Genomic DNA, 20,450 nt, shown 5'->3' with positions numbered 1-20,450 from the left:
TAAAGTTATTAGCCTGGCACCCTGGGAAAGAAAACCGCAGACCTACATAGACCCACGTCCTAGCCTGCAGCCTGGGGGAGGTCACTGGTTGGACTGGTTAGCCTTTAAACCACACAGGGTTTGCCATTAATGATCCTCCGCAGGGTGGGAAGAGGACCATTTCTGGAACGCCTCGCTGCCCAATGACTTGGAGCTTTTTCTACCTTGATACATTGTATCCAACACAGAATAAACAAGACGTCAATATTGACACAAAGATGAATGAACAGACGGACTGAACCCGATGGGCACGGATCACGACGACACCAGCAAGTCAGACTGATCTCTTTCACTCGTGTCCAGGTGACCAAAGTTTAGATCATTCCGGGAGCCAAGATGCAGGCAGTGAGGTCACGTTCACACCCTCAGTATTTGTAAGAAAACAGGAGCGGGTGATAAATCCAGGAGCGGTGACGAGTCTCTATTATACTTTTCCACTCCTGGTTTTGGCTCCTAAATACTGATGGAAAATACTGACCGAACACTGACCGTGTGAACGTGGCCCGAGAGGCCAGGACTTTAGGACGACACATCTGGACGTCAGATCTATCGAATGTCAGAAGGGATCACAATGTGATCTACGCCTGTTGGACTATTTTTTTTTTTTTTAAGTCGGAGGTCGCACGTGACATTGTCCCTTTTATAGTTTTCAATGTAAGTCGCGCGGGGGGCAACAACAAGATGCGGACATGCAACAAGATAGCCAATCGCCGGATCTTCTCCCAAAGCCATAGTGTGGCTGTAGAACTACAACTCCCAGAGTGATAAGTCACACTTCTGCAGCAGTATTAGGCCGGCAGGGTTTGTGCATTTTTTTTTTAACGTTTTTATCCAAATATATATATATATATATATACACAGTATTTATTTTACTATTAAAAAATTTAAATATAAAATGCAGTAAAATTACTAAATATTTTTTATGGGTCAAAAATCCATGAAATCGATGCCCGGCTGTAGATGTGGCCCCTGCAGCCCCTCTCTCCACAGGTGCTGCCCCCGCACTCCTTGCTCGCAGTCTCTTCCGTGCAGGTAGCGGTCTCTGCACAGGAGACCCCCAGAGACCTCCTGCTCCGATAGTCTGCCGACCCCCCGTCTGTGCACAGGAGCCCCCCACACAGATTCTGCACCTCCAGGTGGATAAAGTCTGCGAAATGGAAACTTCACGGTAACTCCAGACTGTGGCAGCAGGGTCCAGGCATTGTATCCAGCACCTTACCTGCTGCTCTGCTAGCTCCAGAGCCCGGGGGAGCTCCGCTCCGGGTGCCCAGCTCCTGTCCTCCCGCCGTACACCAGCAAAGTGCCGGGCCACTCCGCGCCTCCAGCCCCCCTGACAGCGAGCTCCAATCTGCGGGGCGTGGCTACATCACACAACCACGCCTCTATCAGCGACAGGGACACGCCCCCCTCCGAGTGGGTGACGTCACTACCAAACGTGTGTGTGTCTCCTCCGGAGGGAGCCGCGCGCGCCCCTTTCCCATTATCCCTCTTCTTTAACCCCTTCCTTGCCGGCGGCTCGTGTGCAGACGTCCGAGCTTCGAAAAAAAAAAAAAAAAAATCGAATTCTGGAGCTCGATTTTATTTATGAAAGTCGTTTGTAAAAAAAAAAAAAAAAAAAAAAATCCTGAAAATTTTTTAATTGCAAAATAAAAAAAAATATTACGCATATTGGGGAGCGTTCACACGGACGCGGTTTTTTTTTTTTCCTTTGCCTGCATAATAAATGGAGAATAGAACGATTTTCTACTTCTGATCAATCATCTGGGGGAAAAAAAAAAATCCTGGCGTCCGTGCGGATTTACAGAGTGGAGCGGCTCAGCCTAAGGCTGTGTTCACACGGCGTGGTTTTTTTTTTCCGGCAGCAGGCGCTTCAGGTATTGCTCCTTTTCATTGGAGTTTTGTAATATTGAAGCATTTTTTGTGCTGTTTTTTTTTTATATCAGCTTTATTTTTTTTGGGGGGGGGGGACGTCTTTCCAGATTTTTTTTCCCCAACGTTGTTTTTTTCTTTCCGTAAAGAAATGTAGAAAAGCAAATTATTTTGCAGAGAAAATGCTAAAAAAAAGAAACAAACATCCCAGTGTCTTCTTGGCGTCTTAAAAAAGTGCCGCGAAACTATCATATAACACAGTGTGATGACCCTACTGTACCCCACCTCAACTCACCCAGCAAAGTATGGTGACCCCAACTGTGACCCCCACACAGCCCTCCGTGCAGTATAATGACCCCGCACCTCTCTACACTGTATAATGGCCCCCACTAGCCCTACAATCAATAGAATAGCTCCACAGAATGATGGATCCCACACAAGCCTTCACTCTGTATAATTGCATGCATACAGTATACTGGCCCTTCATATAGTATAATTAGCCCGATAGTCCTCCATACAGTATAAAGCACAATACAAAGTCCTACATAGAGTATAATGCACTCCCCATAGTCCACCATAGAGTATAATGCACTCCCCATAGTCCACCATAGAGTATAATGCACTCCCCATAGTCCACCATAGAGTATAATGCACTCCCCATAGTCCACCATAGAGTATAATGCACTCCCCATAGTCCACCATAGAGTATAATGCACTCCCCATAGTCCACCATAGAGTATAATGCACTCCCCATAGTCCACCATAGAGTATAATGCACTCCCCATAGTCCACCATAGAGTATAATGCACTTCCCATAGTCCTCCATATAGTATAATGTACCCCTATAGTGCTCCATATAGTATAATGTACCCCTATAGTGCTCCATATCGTATAATACACCCTACATAGTCCTCCGTATAGTATAATGCACTCTCCATAGTCCTTCTGTACCAGTTGTGACTTTTATCGTTTAAGATTACTGTACTCGTTTTTATTATGCATACTCCTTTTCATATGTAAAGCGCTATGGAATAAATGGAGCTATAATAATAATAATAAATAATAATAATAATGCACTTTCATAGTCTTCCATACAGTAAAATGCACTCCCCATAGTCCTCCATATTGTATAATGTACCCTCCATAGTCCTCCATACAGTAAAATGCACTCCCCATAGTCCTCCATATAGTATAATGCACTCCCCATAGTCCTCCATGTTGTATAACTAGCTGAAGAGCCCGGCGCTGCCCGGGCATAGTAACTAACTGTGGTAAGTTATAGAAAATTATAGTCCCGTGCCCATATACCCATCATACATATCCACGATCCCATAGGCCCGTGCCCATATACCCATCATACATATCCTCCATCCCATAGTCGAGTGCCCATATACCCATCACACAGCCTCCATCCCATAGTCCCATGCCCATATACCCATCATACATCCTCCATCCCATAGTCCCATCATACATATTCGCCATCCCATAGTCGAGTGCCCATATACCCATCACACATCCTTCATCTCATAGTCCCATGCCCATATACCCATCATACATATCCGCCATCTCATAGTCCCGTGCCCATATACCGTCATACATATCCTCCATCCCATAGGCCCGTGCCCATATACCGTCATACATATCCTCCATCCTATAGTCCAGTGCGCATATACCCATCACACATCCTCCATCCCATAGTCCTGTTCCCATATACATATCCGCCATCCCATAGTCCAGTGCCCATATACCCATCATACATATCCTCCATCCCATAGTCCGGTGCCCATATACTCATCACACATCCTCCATTCCGTAGTCAACTGTTATGACATCATAATGTTATGATTCCACCACACAGCGGGGGAACAAGGTGCCACTGAGCTCCACCCCCCACTGACCCTACCTACTTGCCGGTCCCACCCTAGCCGGTGGGCGACAACTGGGCGGCGGTCCCTACCTCGGCGTAAGTGCAGGGAGCTACAGTGAGGGTAAACCGAGGGTGGAATGAGTGCAGGACAACCTAAGAGAGACAAGCAGCAGCAAGGAGGACTACTAGTGTGAAACTAAAGAGTGAATGAACCTGAAGGGGAAAACCACGAAACCCCAAACTAACACAAAAAATACTAAGCTTACAGCAAAGACAAAAGCGGAAAGCTGGAGTCCCAGAGGTACTCGAAGAAAGAGAGACCGGGAAGCTGTCAGAGGTTGTACCGGACAGCGCTGTAGGGAGACAGGAATCCGTACCACAGAAGAATCACCGGCAAGGAGTGAAAGCCCTGTGGAGTGCTAAATAGGAAAAAGGCGGGACATAAGCACAGGAAACAGTGAAGCAGCCAATCACCAGAACGGAGGAAGAACGAAAAAGAACTAGTTGATCAGAAACTGTATATTAAGACTGGTTGTGTGGCACAACCAGTAAGGCAGCGAGACTTGCTGTGGAACACAGACTAGACCCCGGTACGAATCCTGACATTATCCCCTCCTTTATGAGGGGCCCCTGGACCCTCACACAGGGAAGGCTTCTCAGGAAAATTGATATGGAACCTCTTACATAACCTGGGAGCATGAACCTCAGAATGAGACACCCACGACCTCTCCTCAGGGCCATACCCCTTCCAGTCCACCAGGTACTGCAGGACCCCACGAACCTTCCTGGAATCCAAGATCTTTCTTACCTCAAACTCGGGGTGACCAAGTACAACAACAGGAGCAGGAGGTGTGTCAGCCGGACAAACTGGAGGTACATAAGGTTTTAGGAGAGAGACATGGAAAACCTTATGCACTCTCATAGCCTGGGGGAGATCCAATTTGACAGAAACAGAGTTGATTATCTGAGATATTTTGAAAGGACCAATGTACCGGGGAGCCAGTTTACCAGAGGGGACTCTTAGTTTCAGATTTTTAGTAGAAAGCCACACTTTCCTGCCCAACTTCAAAGGAAGGACTTCTCCTCCTTTTCATATTAGCGAAGTGGCATTGTGACTCATGAGCCTTTTTGATGCTGCTTTGGACTTGCTCCCAAACTGACCGCAGATCAGAGGAAACAATCTCTACCTCAGGATTGTCCGAGGGGTCCTCAGAGAAAGAGCTGGATTTAGGGTGAAATCCCATGTTGCAGAAGAAGGGAGATATCCCTGTGGAAGAGTTCACCCTATTATTTATGGCAAACTCTGCCAGGGCAATAAAAGATGACCAGGTCTCTTGCTTATCAGCCACATAGCAACGTAAGAATTGTTCAAGGGCTTGATTGGCCCGTTCTGTCTGCCCATTGGTCTCCGGGTGAAAGGCCAATGAGAAAGCAAGGGAAACGCCAATTTTACTACAGAAAGCTCTCCAGAATTTGGAGACAAATTGGGTACCCCTATCCGACACAATATTAGAAGGAATTCCATGCAGCCGCACCACATGATTTAGAAACAAGGGGACCAATTGCTTGGCGGATGGCAATTTGGGTAAAGGAATAAAGTGCGCCATCTTACTAAAGCGATCCACCACAACCCACAAGGTAGTCATTCCCAGGGAGGAAGGTAAATCAGTAACAAAGTCCATGGAAAGATGGGTCCATGGCTTGGAGGGAACAGGTAGAGGACATAGTTCACCCAAAGGCCGTGAGCAGTTAACCTTAGACCGGGCACAAATGTCACACGCCTTGACATAGGCAGTGGCATCCCGGCGTAAAGTCGGCCACCAAAAATTTCTGGAGATTGACTCCATAGTACCAGAGATACCAGGGTGACCTGAAAGAGGAGAATTGTGGTGTTCATTCAGCAGTCTCAAATGCAAATGACAGGGAACGAACCATTTATTATCAGGAGAGCCGGACGGAGACAAATTTTGAAATTGCTTAACTTCAGCAAACAAATCAGAGGAATTAGCAGCCAAAAATACTTTATCAGGTAAAATGGGAACAGGTGGGATGTTTGACGGTTGTTCAGGCAAGAAGCTTCTAGAAAGCGCGTCTGCTCTGGCGTTTTTGCAGCCGGGTCTGAAAGAAATCACAAAATTAAAACGTGAAAAGAACAACGCCCACCTTGCCTGTCTTGGATTAAGCCGTTTGGCCGTTTTGAGATATTCAAGATTTTTATGGTCGGTGAGGACAGTAACAGAATGTTTGGCCCCCTCCAGGAAATGTCGCCATTCCTCAAAGGCCAATTTTATAGCGAGCAGTTCCCTATTCCCAATATCATAATTTTTTTCAGCTGGGGAAAACTTCTTTGAGAAGAACGCACAGGGTTTCAAATGAGTCAAAGACGAAGTCCCCTGTGAAAGTACTGCCCCCACCCCTGCCTCCGAGGCGTCAACCTCAACAACAAAGGGTCTCTCCTGATCGGGCTGGGTAAGAACAGGAGCAGTGGCAAAGCTCTCCTTAAGAAACGTGAAGGCGTCCACTGCATCTTTACTCCAGTTTACCAAGTCGGAACCTTTCACAGTAAGATCTGTGAGAGGTTTCACCACAATGGAGAAGTTTTTTATAAACTTGCGGTAAAAATTGGCAAACCCCAGAAATCTTTGAAGAGCTTTCAAAGATGCAGGACGAGCCCAATTAAGAACCGCTTCTACCTTCTCCGGCTCCATTGTGATGGCCTGGGGTGTCAAAATATGACCCAAAAAAGATAGACTTTGGACCCCGAAAATACACTTTTCTTGCTTGGCGAAAAGTTGGTTATTGCGGAGTACCTGGAGAACATCCCTTACATGATTTAAATGTGAGTCCCAGTCAGGAGAGAACACTAAAATATCATCCAGATAGACAATTACATAGCGGCCAATAGCATGTTGGAAAATATCATTAGTGAAATTTTGAAAAATCGCCGGAGCATTGCACAGCCCAAAGGGCATAACTAGACACTCGAAGTGGCCCTCGGGGGTATTGAAGGCGGTCTTCCACTCGTCGCCAGCCTTTACACGAATGAGATTATACGCCCCCCTCAGGTCCAACTTCGAGAACCATCGAGCCCCCTGAACCTGGTTAAACAGGTCCGGAATCAACGGTAGTGGATATTGGTTACGGACAGTTATTTCATTAAGACCTCGGTAGTCTACACACGGCCTAAGTCCTCCATCCTTTTTACTGACAAAAAAGAAACCTGCGGCCAGGGGTGAGGTGGACGGACGGATATGCCCCTTTCTTAGAGCCTCTTGTACATATTCACGTAAAGCTTCTCTTTCAGGAGGTGATAAATTATATAGGCGTCCCTTAGGGAATTTACAATTGGGAACCAAATTGATAGTACAGTCATAGGAGCGATGAGGTGGCAACCGCTCAGACTCCTTCATAGAAAAGACATCTGCGAATTGGCCCAAAAGATTCTGAAGAGAAGCTAGTACGGAGACGATACCACAAACGTGTGTTAACAAGCATTTCTGTGAACAATCTGCACCCCACTTCTCCAATTCACCAGAAACCCAGTTAATGTTGGGGTTATGGAGCTGGAGCCATGGAAGCCCCAGTATGACACTAGTTGGGAGGTCATGCATAACCAAAAATGACAGCTGTTCCACATGCAGTACACCAACCTGAAATGAAAGCAATGGAGTACAGAGACTAATCTCCCCCTTTGCTAGTGGGGTGTTATCAATACCAACTAATTTAGTGGGGTGAGCAAGTGGAATTAAAGAAATACCCAAAGAGACAGCAAACTCATAACACATAAAATTAGCAGTAGCCCCTGAATCAATCATGGCAACTCCTTCTCCCTTAGAGGAGGTGAAAGCAATAGAAATTGGCACTAAGAGTCTCTTAGAACTTAAAGGAATTACCTGTCCACCCACAGGCCTAGGTGGTGTATTCCGAGAAGATTCCTGTGGAGTGCCAGGGCGCCGCGGGCAATCCTTTATCCAGTGCCGAGGATCTCCGCAGTAAAAACAGGTTCCAAGTGCGTGGCGTGGACGGCGAGGACTAGGATCTGTGGTAGCTTGCATGGCTCCCAATTCCATAGGTTCGGCAGCTGGCAGATTCGGAACAGCCGGAGTGACCCTAGAGAAAACGGAAACTTGCGCTGCTGCCTGCTCCGATCTCCTCACCCTTAACCTGCGATCTATTCTGACCATTAAAGCCATCAGCTCCTCCAGAGACTGGGGCAGGGTGTAGTGTACCAATTCATCCTTTAGGGCTGGTGAAAGGCCCCGCTGAAATTGATTCTGGAGGGCGGGATCATTCCAACGGGTAGCTAAGCTCCATCTACGAAACTGGGTGCAATAAACCTCTACCTCCTGATCACCCTGGGTCAGGGAGGTAAGGTTTGCCTCGGCCAGAGCGACTTGGTCAGGCTCATCATAAATATTCCCCAAGGCTTGAAAGAAGTTGTCCACTGAATCACGGAGATTTGAATCTGGCGGCAGAGAGAAGGCCCACTCTTGGGGTCCCTCCCGTAAGCTAGTGATTATGTTACGGACTCTTTGAGCTGTGGGGCCAGAAGAAATAGGTCGTAATTGAAAATATAATTTACAATTTTCTCTAAAAGAAGCAAATTGGCTTCTATCTCCGAAAAATGGCTCGGGTAAGTTAACTCTAGGCTCAGAATTAGTTGTCCCTGCAACGGCAGCTGCTTGAATCTGCTCCTGACGCTGGACCTGCGCAGCAAGATCTTGCACCAGCTGAGTAAGACCCTGCATTTGATTGACTAAAGAGGTCATAGCGTCCATAGGGATGGCCGGTGATTCTGTTATAATTCCACCACACGGCGGGGGAAGAAGGTGCCACTGAACTCCACCCCCCACTGACCCTACCTACTTGCCGGTCCCACCCTAGCCGGTGGGCGACAACTGGGCGGCGGTCCCTACCTCGGCGTAAGTGCAGGGAGCTACAGTGAGGGTAAACCGAGGCTGGAATGAGTGCAGGACAACCTAAGAGAGACAAGCAGCAGCAAGGAGGACTACTAGTGTGAAACTAAAGAGTGAATGAACCTGAAGGGGAAAACCACGAAACCCCAAACTAACACAAAAAATACTAAGCTTACAGCAAAGACAAAAGCGGAAAGCTGGAGTCCCAGAGGTACTAGAAGAAAGAGAGACCGGGAAGCTGTCAGAGGTTGTACCGGACAGCGCTGTAGGGAGACAGGAATCCGTACCACAGAAGAATCACCGGCAAGGAGTGAAAGCCCTGTGGAGTGCTAAATAGGAAAAAGGCGGGACATAAGCACAGGAAACAGTGAAGCAGCCAATCACCAGAACGGAGGAAGAACGAAAAAGAACTAGTTGATCAGAAACTGTATATTAAGACTGGTTGTGTGGCACAACCAGTAAGGCAGCGAGACTTGCTGTGGAACACAGACTAGACCCCGGTACAAATCCTGACACATAATGAGTGGCGGCGGGGCTTGCAACCTATGATGACATCAGCGTCGCCATGGCAACCATTGTGACATCATAATGAGGGGCGGGGCTTGGCGCGCACACACTGCTTCCCCAGTATGCAAATAGGGGCATTATGACATCACAATGAGGGGCGGGACTTGACGCGCACACACTTTTTCCCCCGGTATGTAGATAGGGGCAAAATTGTTTGGTGAATTGGAACGCGCGGGGTTAAAATTTCGCCTCACAACATAGCTTAGGACGCTCTCGGGGTCCAGACTTGTGACTGTGCCAAATTTTGTGGCTGGAGCTGCGACGGTGCGGATGCCTATCCCGGACATACAAACATACACACACACATACACACTTTGAGCTTTATATATTAGACTAGCTGAAGAGCCCGGCGCTGCCCGGGCATAGTCACTAACTGTGGTTAGTTATAACAAATTATAATTATCCTCCATCCCATAGTCCCGTGCCCATATACCCATCATACATATTCGCCATCCCATAGTCCCATGCCCATATACCCATCATACATATTCGCCATCCCATAGTCCCATGCCCATATACCCATCATACATATCCTCCATCCCATAGTCGAGTGCCCATATACCCATCACACATCCTTCATCTCATAGTCCCGTGCCCATATACCCATCATACATATTCGCCATCCCATAGTCGAGTGCCCATATACCCATCATACATATTCGCCATCCCATAGTCGAGTGCCCATATACCCATCACAGATCCTCTATCCCATAGTCCCATGCACATATACCCATCACACATCCTCCATCCCATAGTCCCATGCCCATATACCCATCATACATATCCTCCATCCCATAGTCCGGTGACCATATACTCATCACACATCCTCCAATCCATAGTCAACCATTATGACATCATAATGAGCGGCGGCAGGGCTTGCAACCTTTGATGACATCAGCGTCGTCATAGCAACCATTGTGACATCATAATGAGGGGTGGGGCTTGATACGCACACACTGCTTCCCCAGTATGCAAATAGGGGCATTGTGACATCACAATGAGGGGCAGGGCTTGACGCGCACACACTTTTTCCCCCAGTATGTAGATAGGGGCAACATTGTTTGGTGAATTGGAACGCGCGGGGTTAAAATTTCGCCTCACAACATAGCTTAGGACGCTCTCGGGGTCCAGACGTGTGACTGTGCCAAATTTTCTGGCTGTAGCTGCGACGGTGCGAATGCCTATCCCGGACATACAAACATACACACACACATACATACACACATACATACACACTTTGAGCTTTATATATTAGATGTACCCTCCATAGTCCTCCATACAGTAAAATGCACTCCCCATAGTCCTCCATATTGTATAATATACCTTCCATAGTCCTCCATATATTATAATGCACTCCCCATAGTGCTCCATACAGTAAAATGCACTCCCCATAGTCCTCCATATTGTATAATGTACCCTCCATAGTCCTCCATACAGTATAATGCATTCCCCATAGTCCTCCATACAGTAAAATGCACTCCCATAGTCCTCCATATTGTATAATGTACCCTCCATAGTCCTCCATACAGTAAAATGCACTCCCCATAGTCTTCCATATTGTATAATGTACCCTCCATAGTCCTCCATATAGTATAATGCAGTCCCCATAGTGCTCCATACAGTGAAATGCACTCCCCATAGTCCTCCATATTGTATAATGTACCCTCCATAGTCCTCCATACAGTAAAATGCACTCCCCATAGTCCTCCATATTGTATAATGTACCCTCCATAGTCCTCCATATAGTATAATGCACTCCCCATAGTGCTCCATATTGTATAATGTACCTTCCATAGTCCTCCATATATTATAATGCACTCCCCATAGTGCTCCATACAGTAAAATGCACTCCCCATAGTCCTCCATATTGTATAATGTACCCTCCATAGTCCTCCATACAGTAAAATGCACTCCCCATAGTCCTCCATATAGTATAATGCACTCCCCATAGTGCTCCATACAGTAAAATGCACTCCCCATAGTCCTCCATATTGTATAATGTATCCTCCATAGTCCTCCATATAGTAAAATGAACTCCCCATAGTCCTCCATATTGTATAATGTACCCTCCATAGTCCTCCATATAGTATAATGCACTCCCCATAGTGCTCCATACAGTAAAATGCACTCCCCATAGTCCTCCATATTGTATAATGTACCCTCCATAGTCCTCTATACAGTATAATGCACTCCCCATAGTTCTCCATACAGTAAAATGCACTCCCATAGCCTTCCATATAGTATAATGTACCTTCCATAGTCCTCCATACAGTAAAATGCACTCCCCATAGTCCTCCATATTGTATAATGTACCCTCCAAAGTCCTCCATATAGTATAATGCACTCCCCATAGTGCTCCATACAGTAAAATGCACTCCCCATAGTCCTCCATATTGTATAATGTACCGTCCATAGTCCTCCATACAATAGCACTCCCCATAGTCCTCCATACAGTAAAATGCACTCCCCATAGTCCACCATATCGTGACAACATCTGTAAGGAGTTTGTATGTTCTCCCTGTGTTTGCGTGGGTTTCCTCCGGGTACTCCGGTTTCCTCCCACATTCCAAAGACATACTGATAGGGAATTTAGATTGTGAGCCCCATTGGGGACAGTGATGATAATGTGTGCAAACTGTAAAGTGCTGCGGAATATCTTAGCGCTATATAAAAATAGATTATTATTTATAATGTACCCTCCATAATCCTCCATATAGTATAATGAACTCCCCATAGTGCTCCATACAGTATAATGCACCTATAGTTCTCCATCAGTGAACTGAGCGTTGGAACCGCAGCGTTAGTGACCGGTGGTAACCTCAATGACGTCACTGAAGCTACGCTCGCAGCACCTCAGTGTCTCCTGGATTTAAGGATGAACTGTCACATTATGCCTCTGTTCAGATTGAAATCCAGATGAAGCAGAGATGGATTACGGAGGCAGATAGTATGAATTATCTTCACGTCAGACAGGTGAGGAATATGGTTGCTTATTATTTTGTGTCTTGTACAGGGGACATGGGTTTTGTTGGATTATAAGAGTAAAGGTGAATATAACTTTTTTTTATGAATGTGTAAGAGAGGGTGTTGAGTTTTATTTTAGATAAAGGATTTTATTCTTGCTGTGAATTGATTTCAAATCTTTCTATGGGGTTAGTAATAGACATCTCTCCATTACTTACCCCTGGGCTTGATGTCAGCTAACAATACAAAGCTGACATTAACCCCAACCCTATTACCCCACTTGCCACCGCCACAGGGCAAGTGGGAAGAGCAAAGCTAAGTGCCATCTTATGGATGCGCCATTTCTGGGGTAGCTGATGTTGGTAGTCTGGGAAAGTGGGCAATGTCTCTGGCCCTTCCCAGGATATTAATGTCAACACACTTCTGTCTGTTTAGCTTTTGCTGGTTTGATTTTATATGGGGACCCCTATAAAACCACCAGTAAAGGCTAAGCAAACAGCCGTGAGCTATTATTAATAGTCTGCAAACCTTTTAGGATATTGCCCCTTGTCCCAGATTACTAACATCAGCCCTCAACCATGGGTTCTCCCTCTGCTGTTTATGAATTTTTTTAAATTGAATTTTTAATTTTACACATGATGTACACAGCGGGAGCTGAATACAACTCCCATCATTGTCACCTGGTCACGTTGAGCTCAGGGAGACCAAGTGACAATGATAAAAGCTTCCTTCAATAGCCTGCGCCGGGGATCAGCGTAAACTATACCGCTCGTTCCCAGGAGCTGGTACGTGTCACGCTGATGTCATCCATTTGTCATCAGTGTGCACGTGCTCGGTGCACATTTTGTCCATGCTGTGCAAAAAACCCTGACATGTGCAGGAATCACTACGATGTGAGAAGGAGGCCTAACTGTGATAATTTTGAGGACGGATAATAAGCAGATTATGGGCTCAATAGAAAGTCCATTAGCCAGTACTGTACATAATTCCGTGAGGCCCCTCATGCAGGAGCAGAGCGCTCCATCTTCCTGATAACATCTCAATCATTTGGTTTCTTGATCTCCACGTCATCCATGCAGTCTCCCAAGGATCGTTCTCCTGCTCAGGCACACTTTTTTGCCCTAGTGAGGGCAGAGTAAACTACTGCAGTGCGCAGGCACCAGGAAAGGTCAAAGAGCCCCAGCGCATGTGCACTGCAGTACTTTACTCGGCCCTAGTCAGGGCATAGAAGTGTGCCTGCACATATCAGCGACATGTCCGATTTTGATCTAAGGGTAGGCTCAAAATCAGCCATGCAAGTCAATGGGTCTGTGAAAAAAAAATTGGACTACACTCGGATGATATCCGATTTTCACAGACTCTCAAAATGGAGAAGGTGGAGCATTTTTTATTTTTCCATTGCTCCACTTCCAAGGAGATTAGCTACTGTGCCATGGGTTGTAAACTTCTTGAATATGTTGTGCACCGTGGACAAAGGAACATCAAGATTTCTGGAGATGGACTTGTAACCTTGAGATTGGTTCTCAAGTCCTCAGACAGTTCTCTTCTACTCATTCTGTTCTCCATGCTTAGCGTTGCACAGACACACAATGCAAAGATTGAGTCAACTTCTCCCCTTTTTATCTGGTTTCAGGTGGGATTTTCATATTACCCACACCTATTACTTGCCACAGGTAAGTTTGAATGAGCATCACATGCTTGAAACAAAGTTGTTTACCCACAATTTTGGAAAGTTACCAACAATTTTGTCCTGCCCATTTTTGGGGTTTTGAGTGAAATTATGTCCAATTTGCTTTTTTATCTGTTTTTTTTTTTATTCTTGTGTTGTTCCAATACAAACAAAGGAAGTAAACTTGTGTGGGAGTGCAATTTTTTTAAATCCATAATGGGTGCGAGAAAGCAATACCAAAATCCTTAATTTGAAGGTAGTGTGCAATTTCACTGCTGAAGGACAGGGGGCGTACAATTTTTGACCCCCCCATCACCGAGGGAAGGGAAACGACAAAGGCTCAGTCAAGGAACAGAGTCGCGGTTGTCACTTTTCCTTGCGTTCATCTGTGTAAATCATTACATAAAACATTAACTATTGATATGTTAATGGTGACGTCATCATTCCATACGAACAGCAGAACGATGGTTCCCTCCTCAGCAATGATTTTGTCACCATGACTTGAAGCTTTGTAGTGAAATTTTCCAGACGGCCATCTATAAACCTCAGGCATTAATGGTAGTGCGGGGCCTGTTCACTATGAAGGATTAGGGAAAGTTAAACAAGTAAGAAGTGACTAAATCCTACAAATAATGACTCAGAAGTAGAGCGGAGATCTCATCGTACGCTTCTTCCTGGCCTTATTGTAACAAACTACTAGATACGAGGGCATAACAAATCGGCATCACAGAGGGTGTGATCGTGACCAGGCCTGTGTGGGAGGGGAACCATTGATGCCTATTTCAGTGCCTATTTCTGCAATACTGGAGGAAGCGACCAGGAGATGGATATTACCGGAAGGGCCCAGGATAGAGGACATTATACCAGGAAGGGGCCCAGGATAGGGGACATTATACCAGGAAGGGGCCCAGGTTAAAGGACATTATACCAGGAGGGGGCCCAGGATAGAGGACATTATAACAGGAAGGGGTCCAGGATACAGGATATTATACCAGGAAGGGACCCAGGCTAGAGGACATTATACCAGGAGGGGACATTATATCAGGAAGGGGCCCAGGATAGAGGACATTATACCAGGAAGGCACCCAGGATTCACTCACATATAACAGAGGAATGCATTGGGGAGAGAAGGATGGGGTAAAACCAAGTAAGAAGAGGGAAGAGAATTATCACACTTACAAATTCATGCAACAGTCACAGATAGCTCTTCCAAAGTCCTTCTCATATAAGCACCAAAACACCTCTCCTCCAAGCCATGCAGCATAAGCTAGCTCTGACCAAGTATGTCAGTCAGGACCCAGATTATATAGGGAATAGGAGTAGCTAAGCCGAGAGCTCAGACTCCCAGAGCTCCCAACATGGTTGATTAACTCCTGTTCTGTCATACTTGAGTATAAGTCGACCCAAGGAACCTAATTTTGCTACAAAAAACTGAGTAAACTTATTGACTCGAGTTTAAACCGGGTATGCCTTGTCCCCTCATCCTTATCCTGGTATGCATGGCTCCCCGTCCCTGTATGAATGGCTCCTTATCCCCTATCCTTGTATGCGTCGCTCCTTATCCCCTATCCCTGTATGCATGGTTCCTATAAAAAAAAACACATCCTACAAACCTTACTGCGAGCCCTTGCTGCATCTCGTTCCGGCGCCAGCAGCTCTTCCGGCCGAGCGATCACGTGGCCCCGCTTATTAAGGTAATGAATATTCTCTCCACGCCTATGGAAGTGAAGAGGCGTTAATATTCATTACCTTAATGAGAGGGACCACGTGATCGCTCGGCCGGAAGAACTGCTGGAAGCCGGAACGAACGAGTTGTAGTGAGGGCGCGCAGGGAAGGTAAGTAGGATGTGTGCTGGAAGCCGGCAGCTGCGGCTTTACCTGTGCGCGCTATAAGAGAAATGAATATTCACTGCCAGCACAGTGAATGTTAATTTCTCTTTAGCAGTGGGACACAGTTACAGCCGACGGATTTTGCCTCCTGTCGCCCGCTGCTCACCCTCCCCCACCGTCTTTCTGGGACAATGACTTGTGTATAAGCCGAGGGGGGCGTTTTCAGCACAAAATAATGTGCTGAAAAACTCAGCTTATACACGAGTATATACGGTAGTTAATAAAGAAGGTGAAATGCTTCTTTTCAGCACATGAGTAGGAGCAATCAGATGCAGTGGTCTTCTACGGGGCCAGTTTGAGACAAATTGGGGCCCTGGGCAAAATTCAAAGTTGGTCTCCCAATCATGAATATTGCACCAACAACACTGTTAGGCCCCCTTCAGACGTACATATAAAACACATACATGTTCCACTGATATCTGTGTCACCAGCGTTTTCAATCAGTGTGCCGTCCATGTGCCATCCGTGTTTTTCCGGTATGGATACTGGAAATGAAATTACAAAGCTTCTCATATACTTTCCATGCTAAACATGGATGGCACGTGTACAGCACACAGACGGCACATGTACAGCACACGGACCGCACACGTACAGCACACAGACGGCACACGTACAGCACACGGACGGAACATGTACAGCACACGGACGGAACATGTACAGCACACGGACGGCACATGTACAGCACACGGACGGCACATGTACAGCACATGGACGGCACATATACAGCACACGGATGGCACATGTACAGCACACGGACGGCACATGTACAGCACAAGGACGGCACATGTACAGCACATGGACGGCACATATACAGCACACGGACGGCACATGTACAGCACACGGACGGCACATGGACGGCACATATACAGCACACGGATGGCACATGTACAGCACACGGATGGCACATGTACAGCACAAGGACGGCACATGTACATCACACGGACGGCACATGTACAGCACACGGACGGCACATGTACAGCACACGGACGACACATGTACAGCACACGGACGGCACATGTACAGCACAAGGACCGCACATGTACAGCACACGGATGGCACATGTACAGCACACGGATGGCACATGTACAGCACAAGGACGGCACATGTACAGCACACAGACGGAACATGTACAGCAAACGGACGGCACATGTACAGCACACGGACGGCACATGTACAGCACAAGGACCGCACATGTACAGCACACGGACGGCACATGTACAGCACAAGGACCGCACATGTACAGCACACGGACGGCACATGTACAGCACAAGGACCGCACATGTACAGCACACGGATGGCACATGTACAGCACACGGATGGCACATGTACAGCACAAGGACGGCACATGTACAGCACACAGACAGCACATGTACAGCACACGGACGGCACATGTACAGCACACGGACGGCATGTTTACACAGACCCATAGACTTGTATTGGCCCCTGTTATCTGTGCTGCTGGGAAAACACGGACATGAGTGCAGCACCGTAGGTTAAATAGGGGACATGTGGCATCCATGAAAAAAATAACAGGTCGTGTGAAGGGGCCGTACAGTCACATAATAGAAAACATTAGCAGAATTGTCATCTTTTTTCTACATCCTACCTCACAAACCCAGAATAAAAAGCGATAAAAAAAAGTCCTACATGTCCCCCAAACTAATCTGCTAAATCCCCTCTGGCTCCGTGGCCGATGGTTCAGGGTCCCCGATGGTAATTATTCACTTAGGTGAGGCCGTACTGGGGGGCCACAGGCCATAAAAGGGAGGACAGCATGACGGGGTTGAGAGGGACTATAGGGTAGGATACTTGTTAAGAGGGACAGGCTAGTAAGGGTTAAGGAATTTGAATGTGGATATCTGATGGGGCTGACGGGTAGTAGGGGGGGTTATGGGAGGGGTTAAAGGGAATACAATAAAAGGGGGTGGGGTTTTTATAGGGCAACCATTTTAGGTTTCCCTATCACAGAGAACAATATAAGCAGTTAATTCATAGTAATTTAATCTATGTTAGTACTAACGTTTGTGTATAACTTGTCATGGCAGCGTGGCGTGGGGGAGGTGGTCCTCGAGATTGGTGGTGATAGTAATTGGCGGCTTGGATAGGGGGGATCTCTAAGGTCCTGGACTTCCCCTTGGGTGGATTACGTGGAAATATTGGATCACTGGGAATTCATGACGGATAGTGGCCGGGCGAGTCTCTTAGTGTCTCTGAGCTGGTGCCAAGCGGCTAGAGGCAGGACTCAACCTGGAGGCCAAGTTTATTATTATGGGACTTTAACCTGAGGCGGTTACAATTTGGGGCCTTGAGGACCGCCCCCCTTTTTGAATAACGTTTAAATAAATTGTTGTGTTAAATGTTTTAATAAATGGCTGCTGTGGCCAATTTATCCAAATACAGTGTTGAGTCATTTTTATGGCAAACTATAGTATTTAGATGGGGGGAAGTACGGGTTGAGGGTAGTTTTGGGAAAAGGGGGCTAAAAACCCAACAGGAATCTCGAATACCCAACCGTCACGCAGCTATACTATAAGGTGCAGCCACAAGACCACTGCAGCCCAGTGCTAAGAGTGGCAGAGACCCTCGGAGCCACAAGAGCACTGCAGCCCAGTGATAAGAGTGGCAGAGACCCCCGGAGCCACAAGAGCACTGCAGCCCAGTGCTAAGAGTGGCAGAGATCCCCGGAGCCACAAGAGCACTGCAGCCCAGTGCTAAGAGTGGCAGAGACTCCCGGAGCCACAAGACAACTGTAGGCCAGTGATAAGAGTGGTAGAGACCCCCGAAGCCACAAGACCACTGCAGCCCAGTGCTAAGAGTGGCAGAGACTCCCGGAGCCACAAGACAACTGTAGCCCAGTGATAAGAGTGGCAGAGACCCCCGGAGCCACAAGACCACTGTAGCCCAGTGATAAGAGTGGCAGAGACCCCCGAAGCCACAAGACCACTGCAGCCCAGTACTAAGAGTGGCAGAGACCCCCGGAGCCACAAGACCACTGCAGCTCAGTGCTAAGAGTGGTAGAGACCCCCGGAGCCACAAGACCACTGCAGCCCAGTGCTAATAGTGGCAGAGACCCCCCGGAGCCACAAGACCTCTGCAGCCCAGTGCTAAGAGTGGCAGAGACCCCCGGAGCCACAAGAGCACTGCAGCCCAGTGCTAAGAGTGGCAGAGACCCCCGGAGCCACAAGAGCACTGCAGCCCAGTGCTAAGAGTGGCAGAGACCCCCGAAGCCACAAGACCACTGTAGCCCAGTGATAAGAGTGGCAGAGACCCCCGGAGCCACAAGACCACTGTAGCCCAGTGATAAGAGTGGCAGAGACCCCCGAAGCCACAAGACCACTGCAGCCCAGTGCTAAGAGTGGCAGAGACCCCTGGAGCCACAAGACCACTGCAGCCCAGTGCTAAGAGTGGCAGAGACCCCCGGAGCCACAAGACCTCTGCAGCCCAGTGCTAAGAGTGGCAGAGACCCCCGGAGCCACAAGACCACTGCAGCCCAGTGCTAAGAGTGGCAGAGACCCCCCGGAGCCACAAGACCTCTGCAGCCCAGTGCTAAGAGTGGCAGAGAACCCCGGAGCCACAAGACCACTGCAGCCCTTTGCTAAGAGTGGCAGAGACCCCCGGAGCCACAAGACCACTGCAGCCCAGTGCTGAGACTGGCAGAGACCCCTGAAGCATCAGTGCGGGATCCGCGGGGGATTTATCATTCCATGCTAATTATTTTTACATTCGCAGAAAACCACTTTAGTGTCTGTTCACACGCACTATTTTTGCTGCGGATTGATCTACAGTGTTGGCAGGAAATATTCAAGGTTTTTGCAGCCTTTTCACTTGCATTTTATGAAAGACGACAGCAACAGATTTATAAAAAAAAAGTGTCTTCTAGCCGCTTTCCATGTCTGGCCGGTGTCCGTGTCTGTCCGGTGTCCGTGTCTGGCTGGTGTCCGTGTCTGGCTGGTGTCTGGGCGGTGTCTGTGTCTGACCAGTGTCCGTGTCTGGCCGGTGTCCTTGTCTGGCTGCTGTCCGTGTCTGACTGGTGTCTGTGTCTTGCCGATGTCCGTGTCTGACTGATGTCCGTGTCTGGCCGGTGTCCGTGTCTGGCTGGTATCCATGTCTGGTTGGTGTCCGTGTCTGGCCGGTGTCACTGTCCGGCCGGTGCCCGTGTCTGACTGGTGTCTGTGTCTGACTGGTGTCCATGTCTGACTGGTGTCCGTGTCTGGCCGGTGTCCGTGTCTGGCCGGTGTCCGTGTCTGAGTGGTGTCCGTGTCTGACTGGTGTCCGTGTCTGGCCGGTGTCTGTGTCTGACTTGTGCCCGTGTCTTGCCGGTGTCCGTGTCTGACTGATGTCCGTGTCTGGCCGGTGTCCGTGTCTGACTGGTGCCCGTGTCTTGACGGTGTCCGTGTCTGACTGGTGTCCGTGTCTGACTGGTGCCTGTGTCTGGTCAGTGTCCGTGTCGGCTAGTGTCCGCGTCTGGCCGGTGTCCGTGTCTGGGCGGTGTCTGTGTCTGACCGGTGTCCGTGTCTGGCCGGTGTCCGTGTCTGGTCGCTGTCCGTGTCTGACTGGTGTCTGTGTGTTGCCGGTGTCCGTGTCTGACTGCTGTCCGTGTCTGGCCGGTGTCTGTGTCTGAATGGTATCCATGTCTGGTTGGTGTCCATGTCTGGCCGGTGTCAGTGTC

The 20,450-nt window shown here is 47.9% G+C and overlaps 1 protein-coding gene across 4 annotated transcripts in view; it reads right to left on the bottom strand.

Moving 5' to 3' along the window:
• The window catches only part of FGFR3 (fibroblast growth factor receptor 3), a 109,934-nt gene extending 108,527 nt beyond the window's left edge, over positions 1–1,407 (bottom strand). For all 4 annotated transcript variants that reach the window (XM_073574433.1, XM_073574434.1, XM_073574435.1 and 1 more), the window contains exon 1: positions 1,259–1,407. The gene's annotated coding sequence lies outside the window, so the exon portion shown is untranslated. The remainder of the gene's footprint in view (positions 1–1,258) is intronic.
• Between the last annotated feature and the right edge of the window lie 19,043 nt (positions 1,408–20,450).

This window comes from Dendrobates tinctorius, unplaced genomic scaffold, assembly GCF_039654945.1.
Source record: "Dendrobates tinctorius isolate UK_male_01 unplaced genomic scaffold, ASM3965494v1 ptg000039l, whole genome shotgun sequence".
NCBI lineage: Eukaryota > Metazoa > Chordata > Amphibia > Anura > Dendrobatidae > Dendrobates > Dendrobates tinctorius.
Note: the sequence above shows the minus strand (reverse complement) of the source record. Positions and strands in the feature narration are given on the sequence as shown.